Below are 20,834 nucleotides of genomic sequence, written 5' to 3' on the forward strand. Positions count from 1 at the left end.
TCAGCGGGCGCCACTGGTTTGTTTATTTTATTTAACTTACTGTTAATATTCTAACTTCTACGGCAGTGGTTTCCAACCTTTTTTGGCTCATGACCCTCATTTAACATCACAAATTTCTGGCAACCCCAGACATTCAAAACGAAGACATTGTTTTTGGTAACATGCTTTTTTGCAAATAAACGTTAATTTTAGACATTTTTTTAAAATCAATTACTACAAATTTCTGGCAACCCCATTTGAATTCCAGGCAACCCCATGAGGGGACCCGACCCCAACACTGAAAAACACTGTTCTATAGTATCCAGCAGCCAGTGATAAAGGTTTACTCACTTTATAATTCCCATAGGGAAATTCAGTGTCTCCATTTTGTTACTACTCTGGCTCAGGAGCAGCAACAAAGAGGGGAGACCACACAAGGCACAAACAGTTTAAGAAAGATTTATTAAATAAAAATAACGTGAACATGTCAGTCAGTAGTGAAAGCAGTGATGTTGGTGCATGTGGTGTGTGGCAGTGTGGATCAATCAACTAAACTAAATGAAGACAGCCCATGGTCAGGTCAGGAGAGGAGCAGAGAGAGCAACCATGCTCTCAGCCATTTTATGGGCTTCGGCCAGGTGAGGCAGATGAGGGCCTGATTGGGACAACACCCCCAGCTTCCTGGACAGACAGGACAAGAGTGATGAGCAGCAAGGGCTTCACCATAAAGGCCACCTGCTGGCCGTCACAATTTACATATCTTGATACACACAGCACCTAGCATTAGCATCAAGCATTAGCATTGTTTCAGTTTAAAGAGTTAGCTGAATTAAGGACATTGCTGATTGTGTTTAGAGCGAGAAACGGACTTTTGCTGCAAATTTGCAGAGATTTTTTGTTTTAGTATCACAGGATGAAGAACATCTATCCATCCATCCATTTTCTTCCGCTTCTTCTGGGCCGGGTCGTGGGGGTAACAGTCTAACCAGGGATGCCCAGACCTCCCTCTCCCCAGACACCTCCTCCAGCTCTTCCGGGGGGACCCCGAGGCCTTCCCAGGCCAGCCGAGAGACATAGTCTCTCCAACGTGTCCTGGGTCTTCCCTGAGGTCTCCTCCCAGTGGGACATGCCCGGAACACCTCCCCAGGGAGGCGTCCAGGAGGCATCCGAAACAGATGCCCGAGCCACCTCAGCTGGCCCCTCTGGATGTGGAGGAGCAGCGGCTCTACTCCGAGCTCCTCCCTGGTGACTGAGCTCCTCACCCTATCCCTAAGGGTGCGCCCAGCCACCCTGCGGAGGAAACTCATTTCGACCGCGTGTATCCGGAATCTTGTCCTTTCAGTCATGACCCAAAGTTCATGACCATAGGTGAGGGTAGGAACGTAGATTGACCGGTAAATCGAGAGCTTTGCCTCTCGGCTCAGCTCCTTCTTCACCACGACAGACTGATACAACGACCGTATCACTGCAGATGCTGCACTGATCCGTCTGTCAGTCTCACGCTCCATCCTTCCCTCACTCATGAACGGATGAAAAACATAGGCGGTTTAATTTTAAACAGCAAAGGGTTTGGATTAATGTGAAGCAAATGTGTATTTGTGTTGTGGGTGTCAGAATGTGGAATTCTTTGGCAATGGAAGAGAAGAGCTGTACAAACATTTTTCAGTTTAAGAGGATGTATAAGGAAAGAATAGAGAAGCTTTATAAAAGCATGAAATGAAATAATTTAACTTATGGATGTTGGATTTGTTTTATTTGCATTGGTTATCATGTAAACTGTTTATTGTAATAGCTGTAACGGAACCCTATCTGATGTAAGCAGATGTTTCAAGAGGGGGGCAGGTATTATAAGTTTTCTTCATCCTGCTCCTTTCCAATTATTTACATTGGAATGAATAAATGAATGAAAAACGAAATGAAAAGCATTAGCACTTAGCACATTAGTGAGGTGCCAATGAAGGCACTTAGGGAGAAAGTCCAGATTTTAACCTTTGTGGTCAAGGGCAGTGACAGGAGAATTATGCTATATGTACCTGTTTTTAAGGGAAAGAACAGAGACTACAGACTGTGGACAGAAAACCCCTAATTATGGAGCTTTCTGTCAAAATCAGTCAGACTGAAAAATTAATCCATGCATTTATAAAAAGTAAATAAAGTTTATTTATAAAGTGCTTTTCACAGATAAAAATCAAAGTCGTATACATAAAATGTGTGCAATAAAACAACATAAGAATAATTTCATAAAATTAATAAAAAAGGATAAATCCATTAGCCAAAGTCTTTCCTAAATAAAACGTGTTGAGCTGCTTTTTAAGAGTCCATGGAATCGACCACACGGAGGGCCAGGGGCAGGTCATTCCAGAGTCTGGGGGCTACGGCCTGAAAGGACAGGTCTCCCCAGGTTTTAAAAAGAGTCTTTGGGACCTTCAGGAGGCTCTGGCCTGAAGAACAAGCCGACTAGATTACTGTCATGGTTTACTCACTGGACTCCCAAAATCAAGTATTCAGAGAATACAGCTAATTCAAAATGTAGCTGCACGTATTCTCACTGGTACCAAGAAATATCAACACACCACACCCGTTCTTCAGTCTCTGCACTGGTTACCCATTAAAACAAGAATCGATTTCAAAATCCTGCTCCTGGTTTACAAAGCACTACATGGCCTTGGACCTCAGTACATCACAGATATGCTCATCACTTACACCCCAGCAAGAACACTTTGGTCAACAGGCAGTGGCAACTTACTCATCCCTCGGACCAGATCCAAAAAAGGGAAGGCAGCTTTCAGTGCATCAGCCCCACAAAAATGGAACCCCCTGCCTCATACAGTCAGAAATGCCGCATCAGTAGCCATTTTTATAAACAGATTAAAAAAGTATCTTTTTACAACAGCGTTCTGTTGAGTTGTGTGTGTGTGTGTGTGTGTGTGCTTGTGAGATTAGGTGTCTGTACATATGATTGTTTACTTGAACTTTTTTATGAGTGTTTTTTACCGTAGCTATATTATACACTTGTTTTGAAGCATATTGAGTATGCTGTTGGTGTCTAATAAAAGGGCAGGAGACATGAATCAGGTCTGTCATATATGCTGTATTGAGAACCAGCTCCAGAGAGCTAAAACAGCAACAACAAAAACTGAGAAATTATGTTCAACACTTATTATTGCTAAACAACTTATACACAGATGTAGATTTATGAAAAACCACCCACTGTTCTTAATGTACATAAATGAAATAACAAACTTCAAAAAAACACTGAAATATATAAAAACCAAACAAGCCTCGACTGTTTATGAAAATTTGAATGCATTGATACCTGAGTAGACCTCTAACTTTATTTTGTTATTTATTAAATTTTTATTTTTATTTTTATTTTCATTTTCTTTATATATATATATATATATATATATATATATATATATATATATAAAATTGTGGAACAAATTGTGTGTGGAGATAAAACAAATATCTAACATAATTCAGTTTTTAAAAAAGATATTAAAAAAATTATTCTTGAGAGGTACGGTATTAAATAATGACAATAAGGCCTGTTTGTTTATGGATGATGTTGTACTGATAAATTTGCTGTAATTATTGAAGAAAATGGTTGAATTGTTGAGTCTGCTTGTATGGCTGGACTGCCATGATCATATTGTTGGGTGTAATTCAGTTACTGCATTATTTATTTGTCGTGGTTTGATGTTAAAATTGGGAAAATATTATTGTTGGACTCTTGTATCAAGTTAGTGATAAAGGTGTAAAAGCACTGAGGGGTAGGATTAAATAAGTTCATACTTCTTCCTGCTCCTTTTCGACCATGCAAAATTCAGACTTGTATGTGCTTGGAGACAGATTCTGTCCATTTGAAAGTTTTGTTTTGTTTCTTTTTTTTTTGTTTTTTTTGCATATTTGAAATAAATAAATAAATAAATAAATAAAATCAATATATAATGTTCTTTACAATTATTGTTCAGTATAAGTTTAATGCTGATGCTCAGTCTGGGAAAAAAAAAGGGTTTTTCTATGGAATTCTTTACAATGTATGACCAGATTTTGATCAATAAAGTTGAAAAAAAAAAAAAACAGCAATATTTCCTATTTCCTGTTTGGCTGTACCATTAGCATGTAAACAGTAGGGGTGAAGCTGACCCTATAAAACAGTCCCATAACATCTGCCTTATGCATGAAATGTGCTTTATAAAGTTGAATTGAATTGATGGGGACTCAAACTCTGAACGTTGTAGTTGTGAGGCTGAAGTGTTAACCACTATGCCACTGCAACCCACCTGTTGTGGCTCTAACGCGTGAAATAAATCCAGGTTAACATGTAAGAGGTTTACATTTAACCCATGCTGACAGGAAAGACACTGATGATGTAAGAGTCATCACTTAACCTCCTGGTGGAGTCAGTAATGAGAAACTGAAAAACTTTAAGTTAGAATGAAATCCATTCAAAACTTAAAATCAATCTAACAAACATACAGACAGAACTGATATGTGGGGTCAAAATATTAAACTGTCAGTGTGTTTAATACCCAGGGTGCGATTTGTCAAAATTATCTCTTCATTTTTCTATTGTATTGACACATACTGTCTTACACTGCTGTACACACTTGAATTTCACCCTTGGGGGATCAATAAAGTATATTCAATTCAATTCAGTTACACATAGTAGCTCTCTAAATGATAGTCTGCATAACTTATAATACAATATATTTCAACTAGGGCTGGGCAAGTTAACGTGTTATTACCGCGTTAATGCATTCATTAAATAACGCTGACATTTTTTTTTATCTCACGTTAACGCCGTTTTATTATTGTTCTGCCTTTCAAGCAAGTCTTAGTTGATTTATACATACAGACTCTTATTTTGAAACTCATGCTTTTATTTTGGTGGCCATCACGCCGGTGCTGTGCACGTGCCGGCTGAGAGGAGAAAAGAGCTAACTTTCCAAATAATGCTGAATCAAACTTGGTGTAACTCCTGCAGTTCAGCGCCTGTATGTATCAATCATTCTGTTGTTTGCTAAATAATTTCACATGCAAATGTGCCGTTAGAAACATGTTTATGACATTATTTTGGATGTGTTTATTACAATGTGTTATTAACATGTTTAAGCTAATTCATTTATGCTAGCAGTCAGAGATGGGTTGCTAATTCTTTATGCAGGCTCATGTTAAGTTTATGTAAATTCATTGGTTGTGTTTAGGTCTAATATGCCAGTCTTTGAACTAACCTTTACTCATTTATGATGTGAATGTTGTATTAGCAGTCATTTTATCTCGATGCTAACTTGAATGGGAAAATCCATAGACATGCTAATGATTAGCATTTACAGCTTAATTTAAGATTTACAACGTCTTTTTATCCAGCAACAAAGGTTCACATCAGAGATATTTTGTGCTATTCATTCTTACAACAACTGAACATAAAATACTCACAGGCAAACATTTTTGGGGCCATACAAACAGAGTGAAAGAAACGTGTCTCTTAGTTCGTTTCTATGTCCAAACTGACTACGGGAACACAGAAAGGACAAAACATATGTTAGTGCAACTTATTCTGACCACTTCAGGGCCCCTTTTGCTTGCTTTGAACAACTGAACATCACATATTATTGGTCTTAGTAGTATCAGTACTTATTAGTGGGCTTAAGACTCCTGTCAATCACTCACAACTGTACGTACACTGGTGGGGACATAAACATGTGTAAAAGTAGTGGTTTTTTACATGGACATTTTCATTTTAAATGTCGTCAGATGGTGGGGTTGAGAAGGACACAGTTGTTTGGAAGCACTGACGTGCAATTATTTTTTTTATCACCAGAGTACTTCCAGTCTGAAATATCACTGAAAGGAAATACACACTGTTGATGCCCCCCCCCCCCCCCCCCCCCCCCCAACAACTATGCGATTAATCGTGATTAATTGCAGAAATCCATGTGATTAAAAATTTTAATTTTAATTTAATTTCAACAGTAATCCCATACCAACACTGGTAATGGAAGTGACACATACCAACATGGTAAACGACAAGCCCATACCATCAGAGGTAAGAAAGAGCCAAGGATGGAATGTCCCAGCGATGAACAATAAGCCCCGCCATCCCTGTACTGTGACCACACCATCAGTTTGTAAATTGCTTTAAAACTGTGGATATTTTGGCATTGCCTGGGGTGAAGATCCAGACTGTAGTTAACCTAAACTGTAATTACAAAACCAGTTTGAGTGTGTCCACATGCAGAGAAGCTGATAAATAAAGTAGTTTTCCTTGAAGGGGATGCCAAATCTGCCTGTTGATTATTCCTGTACAAGACCACTTCAATAATATGTAGAAATGAAGGAGATACTGCTCTGATTTGACTAGAAAAAGTACTTTAAGTATTATAATCTGTGCTCAGCAAACCTCACACCTTGCACAACAGGTTCTCAAGTGTCTCCGTTATCACAGTTAAGTAGTTTCAACACAGGAATTCATTAATAAATTATTTTCAGGTAAAAACAGTAGTCCTCAAGTATTGTGTTATAAAAAGGTCAAACAATATCCAACTCTAGCACTTAAAAAGAGACAGCAGGTAGTGGGTAAAGGAAGTTAATAAATAGAAGAAAAAAATGCAGAATACATTTAAGTTAATAATTGGATCCTCAGTAAAACATGTAAGCCAACACATTAAATCAATCTAGTTGTGCGACTCCAAAGGTCAGAATGTGCTCAGATCTGCCGCCATCTTTGCTACTTGATGGATAGTCATGCGGCGACTGGTGTTTACCTTGCAAATACAAGAACATTATCTAAACTGCAAACTAAATAAAGCTGCTTACTGCCCCCAAAAGGATGGAATTACCTTGAAGCTCCTAAGAGTGCAAGGATGAAATGAACCAGATGTGCTAGCTCGATCATTCTAACCTCCAGAATTAGCTGACGGCTCTACCAAGAGGGTAAGGTGGACCTAAGGATCATAATCAGCTGCTGACAAAGAACTGGAGGGCATCTAGCAAGAAATGTTAAAACAATAATGGACTGAAATGTTGAAGTAAAAGACTGAAAACACAGGCTTCGGTCCTGAACACACATTTGGCGGAGGTAAAAAAAAAAAAGGGGCAATTTTCGATGGCCAGAATACAAAAACCTCCCATCTGAAAAAATCACTTTTTTCAGGAAACAAAAAAAACGTTTAGTTGTATTATAGTATGGGGGTGTCAAACTCATTTTAGTTCAGGGGCCACATTCATTCCAATACGATCTCAAGTGGGCCGGACCCGTAAAATAAGAACAATGAAAAAAGTAAAATTACATTATGATAATGTTTACATCTACAACGTTTCCTTCAAAATCTAAATAACATGAACAACTTGAAATGTCTCAAGAAAAACAAGTGCAATTTTAACAATATTCTGCCTCGTTTAATCATTTTGTAATTTACACATGTGCATTACAACTTACATGACAATTACAAATACACGAAACATTTAGTAACAGGCAGAATATTGGTAAAATTGCATTTACTTCACTTAAGACATTTTAGGATGTTCATATTCAGGTTATTCACATTTTTTGTAAAAGTATAGTTTGTTACTATAAACATTTTCATGTAATTAAAAATTTTCTTATACTAAAACAAAGATAAAATCTGCAGTTGTCATTATTTATAGGGTATTGTGATAATATTTTACTGATCTGACCCAATTGACATCTTATTAGTCACTATGTGGAACCTGAATTAAAATGATTTTTACACCATTGATTGATAATTTCTTCAGTGTAAATTGTGCATTTCACAAATTCATCCCACGGGCCAGATTGGACCCTTTGGCGGGCCGGATTTGGCCCCCGGGCCGCATGTTTGACACCTGTGGTCTAGGAGGTTTATGTCAGGTGACCTTCATGTCATAAAGGGTGGGATTATCTTGCAGATAGACTGAAAATGTGGAGTCATCCTTGTTCTTACCATTTAATGTGAAAACTCAAAATCTAAAAATTTGTAGATAGGAGGTTTTGTTTTTTGGCCATTGTTATATTTCTTATTATTCTGTATGTTACACCACAAAATTTAGTCTAATCTGTGTGTTTCACCAGTAAATTTAGTCAAGTCATCAAGTAATGTGAATGTGATGAAGTCATACACTCATGATGTAAAGCCCTTTCAAACAAATATCCTGAACAACAAAAGAAACGCAAATTTTGGTTGTTAATTTAGGCAAGAGTTCAGCTGTCCTGTTGAGTTGTCAACTGAGGGTACGTTTACACGGCAACACGCCGCAAAGATTTCTCCTTTGCGTTTTAAAATCATTCCGCGTTAAGACGAAGCCGCTATGATAACGATCTGCGTTAACATGAGTCCACGAGGACGGCTGAATCCGCTGTAGTGTCCATGCCAGACCAGTAGCTGGCGATGTAGAGCTGTAGTGAAACAGTGGCGGTAAAACACGCGCCTGCGCACAAACGATTTCCAGTTTAGACAGCCTTTAAATGAGGAGAAGAAGAAGAGGCGGACAACACTATTTACAAACAACAATGGGGAGTGGTCGTACAAAGACGCAGGACTTCTTTGTCTGGACAGACGAGCTGAGCACAGTTAGCAGCACGTATGTTGTTCTGAAACCAGCCATTGTTGTTGTTCCTTCATTTTCTGCAGCTTTATTGTGTCATAGAGGCTGGCAAACCAGCTTGGAGGCGCATTACCGCCACCAACTGGCGTGGAGTGGGTTAACTGGCGGTTCTTGGCTGCGCGCGCATGCGGTGACGTCATATTTTACCCCGGAACGCTCCGATTCGCGTTAACACGGAGCTGAAATGCGGAGCGTATCGATAACGTTCCACCCTGGACCCTGGTATCAAAAGTTTCCGGATTCAGGCACTCTAGGCACTGTTTCCATGTTAACAGAAGGCTAATCCGCGATGAAATCTTCCCGGAGTCGACTGAATCCGACGCCGTGTAAACGGCCCCTGAGATACACATTACAATAAGTGAGTTGTTACCACTGGAGCGTGTGTTTGCAGGCAAACACGACCACGAGTGATGTTGAGCACGTGTACAAAGTATCGGAGGTGCGGTACGTTTTGAGTGATATGGTAGTGGGAGCAACAAATGGGAGTGGCAATTCCCTTTGTTTATCCGGGGGCTATAAAAAGAAATGGTAAGATTCAAAAGTTACTGCATTACCACGATGCCTCGCCTTAACGATAATCTGAGAGAACGCGCCATTGGTATGCTTGATGCTGGTTTAACGGCTCGCAACGTTGCCAGACGTCCGCAAGTGCACGAGTCCACCGTCAGTAGGCTGAGGACACGATTCCGTAACACAGGGACCACTCGGGACAGACCAAGAACGGAAGACCACGTGTGACCACCCGTAATCAGGATCGCCATATTCGCTTGGCCCATCTCCGTGACCGTCAACTCAGTGCTCATGGACACAATTCAATGTACTGCCACTGTAAATTTCACATCTGGATATAAATATCTCATATGAAACCAACATTCATAATAAAACTCCCATTTAAACCAATACTGAAACATACTTGTGTTTCTTTAGTTGTTCAGTATATATAAGGGAACTATGAATGCATCCTTATGTTACTTTTGATTTCAACACAAAACAAAATGAGGCCCGTTATGCTTTTTCCTAATATGCGTATTACATCAGTAAATTTAGCTCAGCTCCACATTTGATCAACTCTACTGCTTCTAGAACCATTGGATTCCCATGGGTCAATGAGCTAGTTTCCATATACTTCCATTAGAGGGTGTGGATGCATTTAAACTGTTAAAACAATAGACTGGGTTTGACATTCATCATGTAGATTGGTTTTGCAGGTTTTAACAGACATCACAAATAGGATTCATTCGAGGGTTTATTTGAACTCATTTAGATTTACATACACACACACAGACCATTTCAATTAATGCAAATAGTGCCAGGTTCACCTAGGGGATTGAATCCCTCCCAGAGTCTTGGCTAAAGTTCCTTCGTCAATTGTTAAAAAAATAAATTAATAAAAAAATTAAAAAAAAAAAACCTGTGGGAGAGGTCTATTGCTGATCCAGTTTTGAACACACTTCCATTGTCTAGTGCTTAAATACCTTCAGAACAATAATCTGCAGTTTGTCCAAAAATATGGAGACGTCAGTGTGTGGGCATGTCATTCTAAATTCCAAGTTGCAAAGAAACAGTCTGTTAAAACATCAGAGCAAAAAAAAAAAAAATGCAGATAATTCCACTGACAATATGGAAATTTGAGTTTGAAAATGTCTGGAAACTCGGAATGGAAATGTTTTCGAATTCTGCCGGGGAAATGAATGTACGTCAATGAAATCTCCTAAATATATGCAAACGCAATATGTTTATGTGTGTGAGTCAGGCTGCAGTCAGTGGGTTTTTGAGGAAAGTCTGTGCCCTTGGTGTGGGTCTGTCTGGCACTATTTCATGCCTGTGTGAGCAGATGTTGCAATCGGCTGAAACGGTCAGAAAAGTGCTGTATGCATGAGTTTATGATGAGAGCTGTGAGTACCGTCTATGACTCCGGGCGAAATCACATCATTCATGCACTATTCGCGGTACGCACATACACAGCCAGGCCAAAAAAAAGTCCTACGCTCTTTAGCTTTAGCCTTATTTAGCCTTTAGCTTCCATTGTAGCTTTATTTAACCCTTTCATGCACGAATTTTGAGAACCTTAATCAACATTTTTTCCTGTTTTTATTCATCTTTAGGCATGAAAAAAACAATACGATTGAAAATTTTCTTCTGCAAAAAAAAAAAATAAAAATAATAAATAATAATAATAATAACAATAATAATAATAATAATTTTAAAAATGTAAAAAATACATTTAAAAAATAATGAAAAAAAAAAAAATCTTGTGATTGTGTGAAAACTATGGGGAGGGCTTGTGATTTTGGGGGTTTATGGTCAGGGGAGATCTACATAATGTTACCAATTCATGTCAGAAAAGATATGTAGTGTCTTAAAACTTTAATAAAGATATGTGTAAGAATAAAAAAAAACCGAAAAGAACAACAAAATCCGTGAATATACAAGAGAACAGCTGTAGAATAGCTGTCCACTGGAGTGGCCACTATGCATGAAAGGGTTAAATAAGCCTATGTAATGACGTTTTGTAGACACGTAACGTTGCTGAACCTAAGTCTGACCAACTGAAGGAACCCCAGATCATAACCCCACCCCCACAGGCTTGTGCTGTAGACGCTAGGCATTATGGGTAATGATTTCATCCACCTGATCACTCTTTAACAGGGACAATCTGGACTCATCAGACCATGTGACCTTTTTGTATCGTCTACAGTCCAATATTTATGCTCTATCTCACAGGCCGAAGAAATTATATTAACCCTTTCATGCAGAATTATGAGAACCTTAGTCAATATTTTTTTCTTGAGTATTTTTATTCCTCCTTAGGCATGAAAAAAGCAATGCGATTGATTTTTTTTTTTTTTTTTTTTTGTTTATATAAACCTATTTTTCGTGGAGTTACAGAAATGTCCACTCAGCTGGACACCATGCTTGTCATTTTTGAAGCAAAGAAGCGTGCATTTAACCCTTTGGTGTAGCACAAATGGTATATCACACAAAACTGCCATGGAAAGACCTTTTTCTGCAACTAGAGTCACATGAATTTAAAAAAAAATGATGTTGACGGGCATTACAACAAGCAAAGAAGAAGAGTTTTAAAAGAAACATAATGCAGTATGTGTGGACACAGCAGGAAACCCAATCCTTTTTTAATTTAGAACAGGATAGGGGGGTAATATATAATAATAATAATGAATATATCTGTAAATCAGCGTGATATTTACATTCATCGCCATGTTTATAGAATGACTTCTCGTGATAATAAATGAAAAAAATCATCGCATTTGTGATTTAATGGAAAAACTGACATTACGCACTTCTGTTTTTTCGACATTTAATAAATATTGGTTAAATTTTGTGCAGATAGCCAATGGAAAAGTGACTTATAATAAGTATTTGTTGCTTAATAAAAGTAACATCTAATTTTTGTTCCCATACATGGTCTTATTTCTTCATATTACAGACATTATCACACTAAAAGGATCCATTTTGGAGATGCTAGATGTTACTGTTTTGCTTCAGTAACTGAGTCATGCATCACTAAACATGGACCAAAATGATTTTCTTGACATAGTTATGCATTTTAGTGAGCTAGACAGACACACCTATTATTAAAATTAATCCAAAGTTGTAAAAAATAGATGTTATACCAGAACATGTCCTTATCCAATGGAAAGATCTTCATTAAATCACCTTTTTAGTTTGTGGATGAGTAGTTCATATACTGCATATATATGTAGTATATTCATTAACCTTAATCATAACCGTCATGACACATGGCTGAGTTGAACCCTGAACTCTAGGGTAGGATTTACGGATTCATTCATGAATGGATGAATTGTGTGAAAGCATTAGAATAAATCCTCATACCTACAAATTCCTATTAACCCTGATCCCAGTAAAAATCCATAATTTCTGATTTATTTTAGTGACATTTAAATGCTAAAATTACCATTACTGGCAGCGCAGTGGTGCAGTGTTTAGCACTGTGTCCTCACAGTCAGAGGTTGGTGGGTTTGTGAGTCTAAGTCAGTTCTGTTCAGGTCCTCCAGTGCCTCCCACAGCGCAGACACATGCACTTTTATAGGTTAATCGCTCACTCTCAAATGCCTATAGGTGTGAGAGTGAATGGCCGTCCGTCTTTATATGTCAGCCCGGTGATGAAGTGGTGACACGTCCAGAGTGTTCCCTGCCTTCATCCAATGTCAGCTGTGATAGGCCCCGCCCCCATGACCCTCCAGTGGATTCAGGATGAAGTAGTTACAGAAAGTGAAGGAGTTACCGCTTAAAAATCATGTATCTGTTGATAAAATGATCCCAGAATACTGACTTCTTTTTTTTTTTTTTTTGGCATTTTGTCCAGACCTTAAAGAACCAATGACCTTTAAATTGTATTTACTTTATTTCTTTGTGGGAGAGAGGGATATAGTTATTTATAATTGCATGCAGTCTGCATCCTGATGAGTTCTTGCTGTTAAACAGCATTTTCAGTTATAGTTTAATGATTTTCATTTTGCATCTGTTAAATATTGTCCATCATTTACATTATATCCTCATGGGGTGGAGTGGTGTTTTATTTTCCTTCCAGATGTATTTCTTTTTAGTTCATATTGCATTTGTCATTGTAAGTTTTTGCATAGTTTGGAAATATTTCTTCTTCTTCATATTATTATTATTATTATTATTATTATTACCTCGCCCCCTGTTTGGTTTTGTTTGTTTGTTTGTGAACACTTTAGCAGCTGAACTATTGGTTGAATTCATGTTAAATTTGGTTTATATATTGCCAGTGACCCAGAATAGATGTGATTAAATTTTGGGAGAAGTAGGCCAAAGTTCCAATTTTTTATTAATTTTTTAAAATATTTTTTACTCTCCCATGTACTTAAAATGGCCGAAATTTCACATGTCTATAAAAACATCAATTTTGTTTCAATGTACTGCCCCTTTTCGGGCATGTAAATGGAATTATTGTGCTTTTCTTCCGACTAAGATTGTTATGATTCTTGATATTTGTATTATTATGTATGTTTTGCAAGTGCATATATGTTAAATGTCATTGTATGCTCGGAATAAATCAATAAATCAGTAATCACTTCAAACTTGGCACATATATAGAGGCAACTGATATGCTGACATCAGCACATGCATAGACATGATGACATCAGCTGGATCCATGCCAAAATAAGCTACAGTACGTGCGAGATGCAGGATTTAAGCCTTGCACCAGTTGTTGTTGTTGTTGTTATTTTTTTAATGTATTTTTTTTATACAGGTTAATCTAAATTGTCCATAGGTGTGAATGTGAGAGTTATTGTTTGTCTCTATATGTCAGCCCTACGATGAACTGGTGACATGTCCAGGGTGTACCCTGCATTCACCCCATAAGGCACAGGTGTCAAACATGCGGCCCTGGGGCCAAAACCAGCCTGTCAAAGGTTCCAGTCTGGCCTGCGGGATGAATTTGCAAAGCAATCAAGGATGTCAAAGTCGTTTTTGTTCAGGTTCCACATACAGACCAATGTGATCTCAACTAAAATAACAGCATAACCTATAAATGACTCCAAAATTTCTTAGTTTAATGTGAAAACATATTACATTACATCTATAAATAATGACAACTCCAAATTTTTCTCTTTGTTTTAGTATAAAAACGTACATTAAATGATGAAAATGTTAACATTTACAAACTATCCTTTAACAATAAAATGCGAAAAAGCTGAAATTTTGAAAATGAAATTTTCTTCCTGTTATTAAATATTTTGTGCCTTTGTAGATCCAATCCGTAATATGCAAGTTGAGGTATAATATTGTTAAAATTGCACTTATTTTTCTCGAGAAATTTCTGTTTTTTTCAGGTTATTCACATCATTTTTGTTTGGATAGTTTGTAAAGGTACATATTTTTTAATTTAATTTTGATTGCACTAAAACAAAGAGAAAAATTTGGAGTAGTTATTATTTACAGGTTATTATGCTATTATTTCACTGGTCCGGCCCACTGGAGATCAATTTGGGCTGAATGTGGCCCCTCAACTTAAATGAGTTTGACACCCCTGCCATAAGGGATAGGCTCCAGCGACAACCGCCCTAGTGAGGACAAAACGGGTTCTGAAAATGAATGAATGAATGAATGAATGAATATTTATTTTTTATTTGTATATGTATTTTCCTCTCCATTAACATGTATTTCTTCACAGCTGATGTTGTTCTTAGTTTTGGTTGCCATAATAACCTCAGTGTCTGTGTCTGCGTTCTCTTTGGCAGCTCATTAAAGCCCTCATGATGTTTGCAGAAGTAGGTGGCTCTGGTATTTAACAGCTTGAGCAGCACTTGGCCGCAGAGTTCGCTACTGAAGTGGATACGTGTGAGAAGAAGATGAGAATGAATGGATGTCCTGCAGGAGGTTGGCAGTATTTAAGGTCACGCGGCGTTCGCTTAATTAATAGTCCTCTATTTGGCTCCTCATCAGACCCTTCGTCTTAACGCGGTCCAATCGGATCTATAAACAGAAGGACACTCGAGTAAGTGCATGCGCTCTTTCTCGTCACGGAACGATGTGGAAATGCAGTGGAGTTTTGACAGGCTGTCAGAATACCTCCCTCTGACTGTTAATGTGGATACTATTCCAACCAGGACCTGGATGGTGCTTCAAAGCCGGGGTTTGATTAAGTGCGGAAACACGAAGCTCTAAACACACTACCTCCATTTCCTAAAGCAACACAGCCTTGATCTATTATTTAGCTGCCTTTCATTTATTAATTTATGTCAAGAATCAGTTGCATATTTACACATCTATGCAGAGAACAACGGGCATCGCAGAGCGGGGAGTGTCTCCTCACAACCCCTGAATACATATATTTTTACCTCCGCCAGGATGTATTGCGATCGCTTTGTTTTGTGTATTCGCGTGCGTGCGTGTTTGTTTGTTTGTTTGCAAGATAAGTCAAATTTTCAGGAAATGTTGATATTGGCACAAGGAAGAACTGATTAAATTTTGGTGGTGATCGGGGGGGGGGGGGGGGGGGGTCTGTCTTGGCGGAGGTCTGCGCTCTCTGAGTGCTTTTCTTTTTATACTTTTTAAAATAATTTTTATTTGTTTTATTAACAGACAATACAACAGAAACTAGGGGTCACTGGTTGAACACAAAATATTTAAATGACGCACAGTAATTTCATTTTATTTAATTTTATTTATTTATTTAGACAGGGACAATGCACAATATACATTAACCTTAAAAAGGAGAGATTTTATTTTTTTTGGCTTGTTTCCTGAAAGTGTGGTTGGCTAAATGTACAGGCTTGTGAATATCATATTTACTATCCCTTTTTTTACATACTTATTTAATTTACTTATAATACTCTTTTTTTTTTTTTTTCCTTTCTGTCTCTCCTCCTTTTAATGATCATTATTGATACCCTTTTTTTCTTCTTTTAAAAAAAAGAACAGTGTACTTTGTATAATTGATGTCATGTATAATTTCTTCTTATTTCTAATAAGACTGTTCGGAACTGAAAAATAAATAAATAAATAAATAAATAAATAAATAAAGGAGAGATGTAGCATGCTAGGTTGTAGCACTAGTGCTAATTTCCACCTGCAGTCCCTGTGCAGGCTGATGTTAACATTAAAAAAACACACATTAATAAAAACTAAACATTAAATAACAGTAAAAAATGCATATTTATAACTCCATCTGTATAAAATATTCATTCACCTCCAACCATTCACTCTTATGTGCCACTGCAGTCTGTCACTCACACTCTAAGCATGTTTACATGACATTACATTATGGTTATAGGTTTGGTTTGACAGTAGCTGTTTGTTTTGTTTATAGTCCAGTCATTTTGTCCAGTGCTTTATGAAGATATGTTCCTTGATCCAGAGGTAATAAGTCAGTCTTTCCATAAAGTAAATTTCCTCTATTATAGCCACTGATCCTCAGGGGGTGCATCAGTTTTGAGCCAGTTCTTTGTAATGGCCTTTTTGGAAGTAATTATAAGAATTTTTAAAAAGTATTTGTCGTCTTTCTCTACATCTGCAGGTAGCAATCCCAGCAAAACAAAAAAAAAAAAAACAAAAAAAACCAAAAAAAACAGGGAGTCCTTAGGAATAATTTAAGTCACCATGCCTTCAATTATTTCAAAAAGCCTTTCCCAGAAACACTTCAGTTTTGTACATATAATGAGAGTGATTGACACCTGTGTGCCCACACTGTCTCCAACAATACTGTTGATGCCCCTTTACTTTAGTAGTGATATGTGGTGTAACACAGAATCTACAACTCCTGAATATTTTAGTTTTGTCTGCCTGTCATTTCCCATCAGCTTCTCTGCTGGAAAAATCAATACAACAAAAGTTTTTTTCTTTTTTTTCACCAACTAAAGGATCATTTTCCCCTGCTGCAATTTGGGGTCTGATATGCAGCTCGCCATGTTCTAAATTTTCCCAGCATACCGATACCAGTAAATGGACTGCCCTTATATAGCACTTTTCCATACTTTCATGGTGCCCAGAGTGCTTTACAAAGCCTCACAAGTCGCTCTACTATTGACCCTCAAATTACGCAAATACAACTTGCGTATAAAAATTTACTTAATGGAAAAACGACAATTTCGCCAAAAGTCTAATTTTTCGATTAAAAGTTTTTTGCACTGGCAAGAAGTGGTTTTTCAGGCATAGCGCAAATGCTATATCACACAAAACTGCAATGGAAAGACCTTTTTTTGCAACTAGAGTCATGTGAATTAAAAAAAACAGATGATGACATACGTTACAACAAGCGAAGAAGAAGAAGAAACATGTCACGGTATGTGTGGACACACCAGGAAACCCACTCATTTTTTAATTTAGTATGAGATAGAGGGGTAATAGATGATAACAACAACAACAACAATAATAAAAAATATATCTGTAAATCAGATTCAAGTTTATTTTGTCATTTCAGCATATAAAAAATAGACAGAAACGAAACATTGTACTCAGGTCCCTGACTGTCAGCAGCATTTAGCAAATAGTATAAATTACTGCTAAAACAATAAAATAATAAAATACTGATATAAAATAGCAATAACAATACACCCCCTAAAAATTACCTATTAATAACTAAAAAGTTATTCAACACCATATTTATGTCCATCGCCATGTTTATGGAATGACTTCTCATTTCATCTTGCGATAATAAATAAACAATCATTGCTTTTGGGATTTAATGGAAAAAGCGACATTACGCCCTTCTGTTTTTTCGACATTTAGTAAATATCAGTAAAGTTTTGCACAGATGTCCAATGGAAAAGCAACTACATTCACCCATTCATACACTCATACACGAATGAGCGACTGCTGTCATGCAAAGCACTGCTGGGAGCAATTTAGGGTTTAGTGTCTTGCCCAAGGACAGTTTGACATGTGGACAGTCGGAGCCAGGATTCGAATTCATTGGATGACCCGCTCTACCAAATGAGCTACAGCCACCAATGTTACCACCGACTCAAATAACAATCTTACAATATTTACGTTTATCCTTAGCTAGCAGTTTCAGGTACGATTGGAGAGGATGAGTGGGTAAAACCTACTGGAAACATGAAGTGGATAGTGGTGAACCTGAGGCTTCTGCCTGCCACAGCTTCCTTTTCTTCCTTTTTAATAACTTCTTCTCAACTAATACTATCAATAGTCAAACAATTCAGGTAAAATACAGTTTCACATCTTTTCAACCTCATCAAATTTGATCAATTTACACATTCACTATAGAGCATCTGAACATCCAAACAATAAAACACTGTAAAATTACAAAGGTTTTACTGGTGAATCAAAGGGTGGCTGTAAATGCTTAAAATGTTCAGTTAATGATATATTTTGGTAAAAAAAAAAAAAAAAGTCCCATTTCTCTGTATTGACCAGAGATGATTTCTCACAGACTGCAAGGGATGCGCGGCTTCCCCTAAAATTATGAAAATCAAATGGTAAAATATGTACGGTTGTGTTGACATTTCATTGACTCCAAATGTGTTAGAACACGTTCATCTCACAGACGAGTTTGTTCAGAATCAGCTTCATCACAAATCAACAGACTTGATGTTGTTCACTTCTCATACATTCCCGTTGAACTGGACTGGGACTGAGTGGAACAGTTTTTTTCATTGCCTCAAAACTGGACGGTAATTGGATAAATGCCACCATGTTGTCCCGCCCCCGGACGCTCGGTGTCTCTGGGGGTGAATGGAGCTGTGGGCGGAGCTCTGCCGGGCTGGACGCCGGGCTTCCATGTGCTGATTGGAGGATCAGTCGAATGGCTGAATCCGGTTTGATTGACAGCTATTTTGAGATCTACTCCTTCACTGACACAGCTCAGTTTAATACCGTCGCGCATTCTGCTGTGAAATCGAGAGAGAAATCACTATGAAATTACTTGTTCATTTCTTGCACTGTAAATACACAAATATGCAAATCACAAGGAACGGAGGACCGAATTTATGTTTAAATAACTTGACACTTTTTTTGATGTAAGCTGACAATGAGCTTCCCCTCTCCGAAAGATGAGCAGCCGCCACTGGTATTGACATAATAACCTTATTGGATTTACTCCAAGCTTTTATGAACATCCGTCCGATCAGTAAATGAAATATAGAAAAATACCTGATTTTCACAAAATACAGAGGACAATATTATAATAAATGATGATAAATCACTCGAGGAGGGTTAAATGTCGAGGAAAAAAACATTTGGAAGTCATCACAAACATAGATCTAGGTCTATTAAGGTTAACACATCTGGGATACACTACATGCAGTCACGGAAAAAATTCTTACACCATCAAAAACAATGGTTATGCCATCAAATACTAACTCCTGTGTGTATCATGTGACTAAAACAGACAGAAAACAAAACATGGAATGCCTAAAAGCACTGTTTTTGTCAGTACAATGCCATAGATATTGATGTAAGAACTGAAGTGATTTTGGTTATTATCAAGAAAACATGCAAAATGGATAGATATCAGCTCTGAAATTAAACTACTATGAGCTGTTGTTGTTGTCATCATTATATTTGTCCAAACAAATGTACCTTTAGTTGTACCAGACATTAAAATGAACAAGAAATTGAAGAAAACAAGGGGTGATCTAATAATTTTTCCCGTAACTGTATGTATTTAAGATCCAGCTCTGGTCAGAACCACTGCAGCCCTTCCTCAATCCATAGTAAATATCAGAGTAATGTTTCCTCTTCTTTCAGCTTTGGTTTAATCGTCTGCACTTCTTCAATGAAACACATCAGAGATTCAAAAGGTGTTAAATAGCTTAAGTAGAAACGCATTAAATTTAAGAAAACATGAACAGTTATCTGCGGTGATTGTGTGTCATTAACTCAGGCCTTATGGTTGTAAGTGCAGCCTATTAGCTTAATCAGATTCCATCCTCCACAAAAGCCCAGTCAGATTCAATTAAGAGCCCAGTCAGTCTAGTCTGTCTAATCTGCTCTTATTAGAACATGCACTCTGTCTTCACATCAATCACAGAAGGAAACAGGGTTTGGTTGGATAAGGCACGGCCGTCACAGCTCTGGAGTCCCAACCTGATGGTCTTATGTCAAATCTAGAGCTTTTATTGTTACAGATACACGACTCGTACTATACATCAGTGGTTCTCAAACTTTTTACAGTGGAGTACCCCTTGAGATATACTGTTTTATCCAAGTACCCCCAACTCTCGCTTGAGCATTTTTGATTGAAAAAATTAGGCAAAATGTAGTCCTGTGCCAAACATGTCTGTTTTTATTTCTATTAACATTAATATATTAAAAATAACAAATCTTTATAAGTAAATTTTGTGTGCAAAATATAAACTGAAAAGCGTCCTGTTTCATTGATAAGAAAAATAAATTAAATGGTCATGAATGAATAAATGAACCTTTCATCACCAAAAAATAATTACTTAGTTACTCAAATAAACTCATCTTGAATAATATTAAAAAGAAACGTTCTTAGGATGTTACCAAAGCTTAAACAAGATGATAGATAATATTAAAAAAAAATACAAATTTGTCATAAAACTATATTGAAAACAGAAATATATGATTGAGATTTCAAATTATAGCAGCGATATGTTATGTTATTATTCATTCTTAGAGAACTTTCCGAGGGACTGAATTTAGTTTGTATAAAAAGTTCCGTAATTTTCTTGAAAATCCTTTTTTGGCAAAAAAAATTTAATGGATTTAGAAACTTAAGATGTTATACTATTGAACTACAAAAAGTTTGA

The 20,834-nt window shown here is 37.2% G+C and overlaps 1 long non-coding RNA gene across 1 annotated transcript; it reads left to right on the forward strand.

The window, feature by feature from the left end:
* Positions 1 to 6,971: 6,971 nt before the first annotated feature.
* LOC115422308 (uncharacterized) lies at positions 6,972 to 16,847 on the forward strand. The gene is made up of 3 exons (XR_003935827.1): positions 6,972 to 6,983; positions 14,514 to 14,524; positions 16,678 to 16,847. It is a non-coding gene; the product is annotated as an uncharacterized LOC115422308 (long non-coding RNA).
* The last annotated feature ends 3,987 nt before the right edge of the window (positions 16,848 to 20,834 follow it).

This window comes from Sphaeramia orbicularis, chromosome 7 (genome assembly GCF_902148855.1).
Source record: "Sphaeramia orbicularis chromosome 7, fSphaOr1.1, whole genome shotgun sequence".
Classification (NCBI taxonomy): Eukaryota; Metazoa; Chordata; class Actinopteri; order Kurtiformes; family Apogonidae; genus Sphaeramia; species Sphaeramia orbicularis.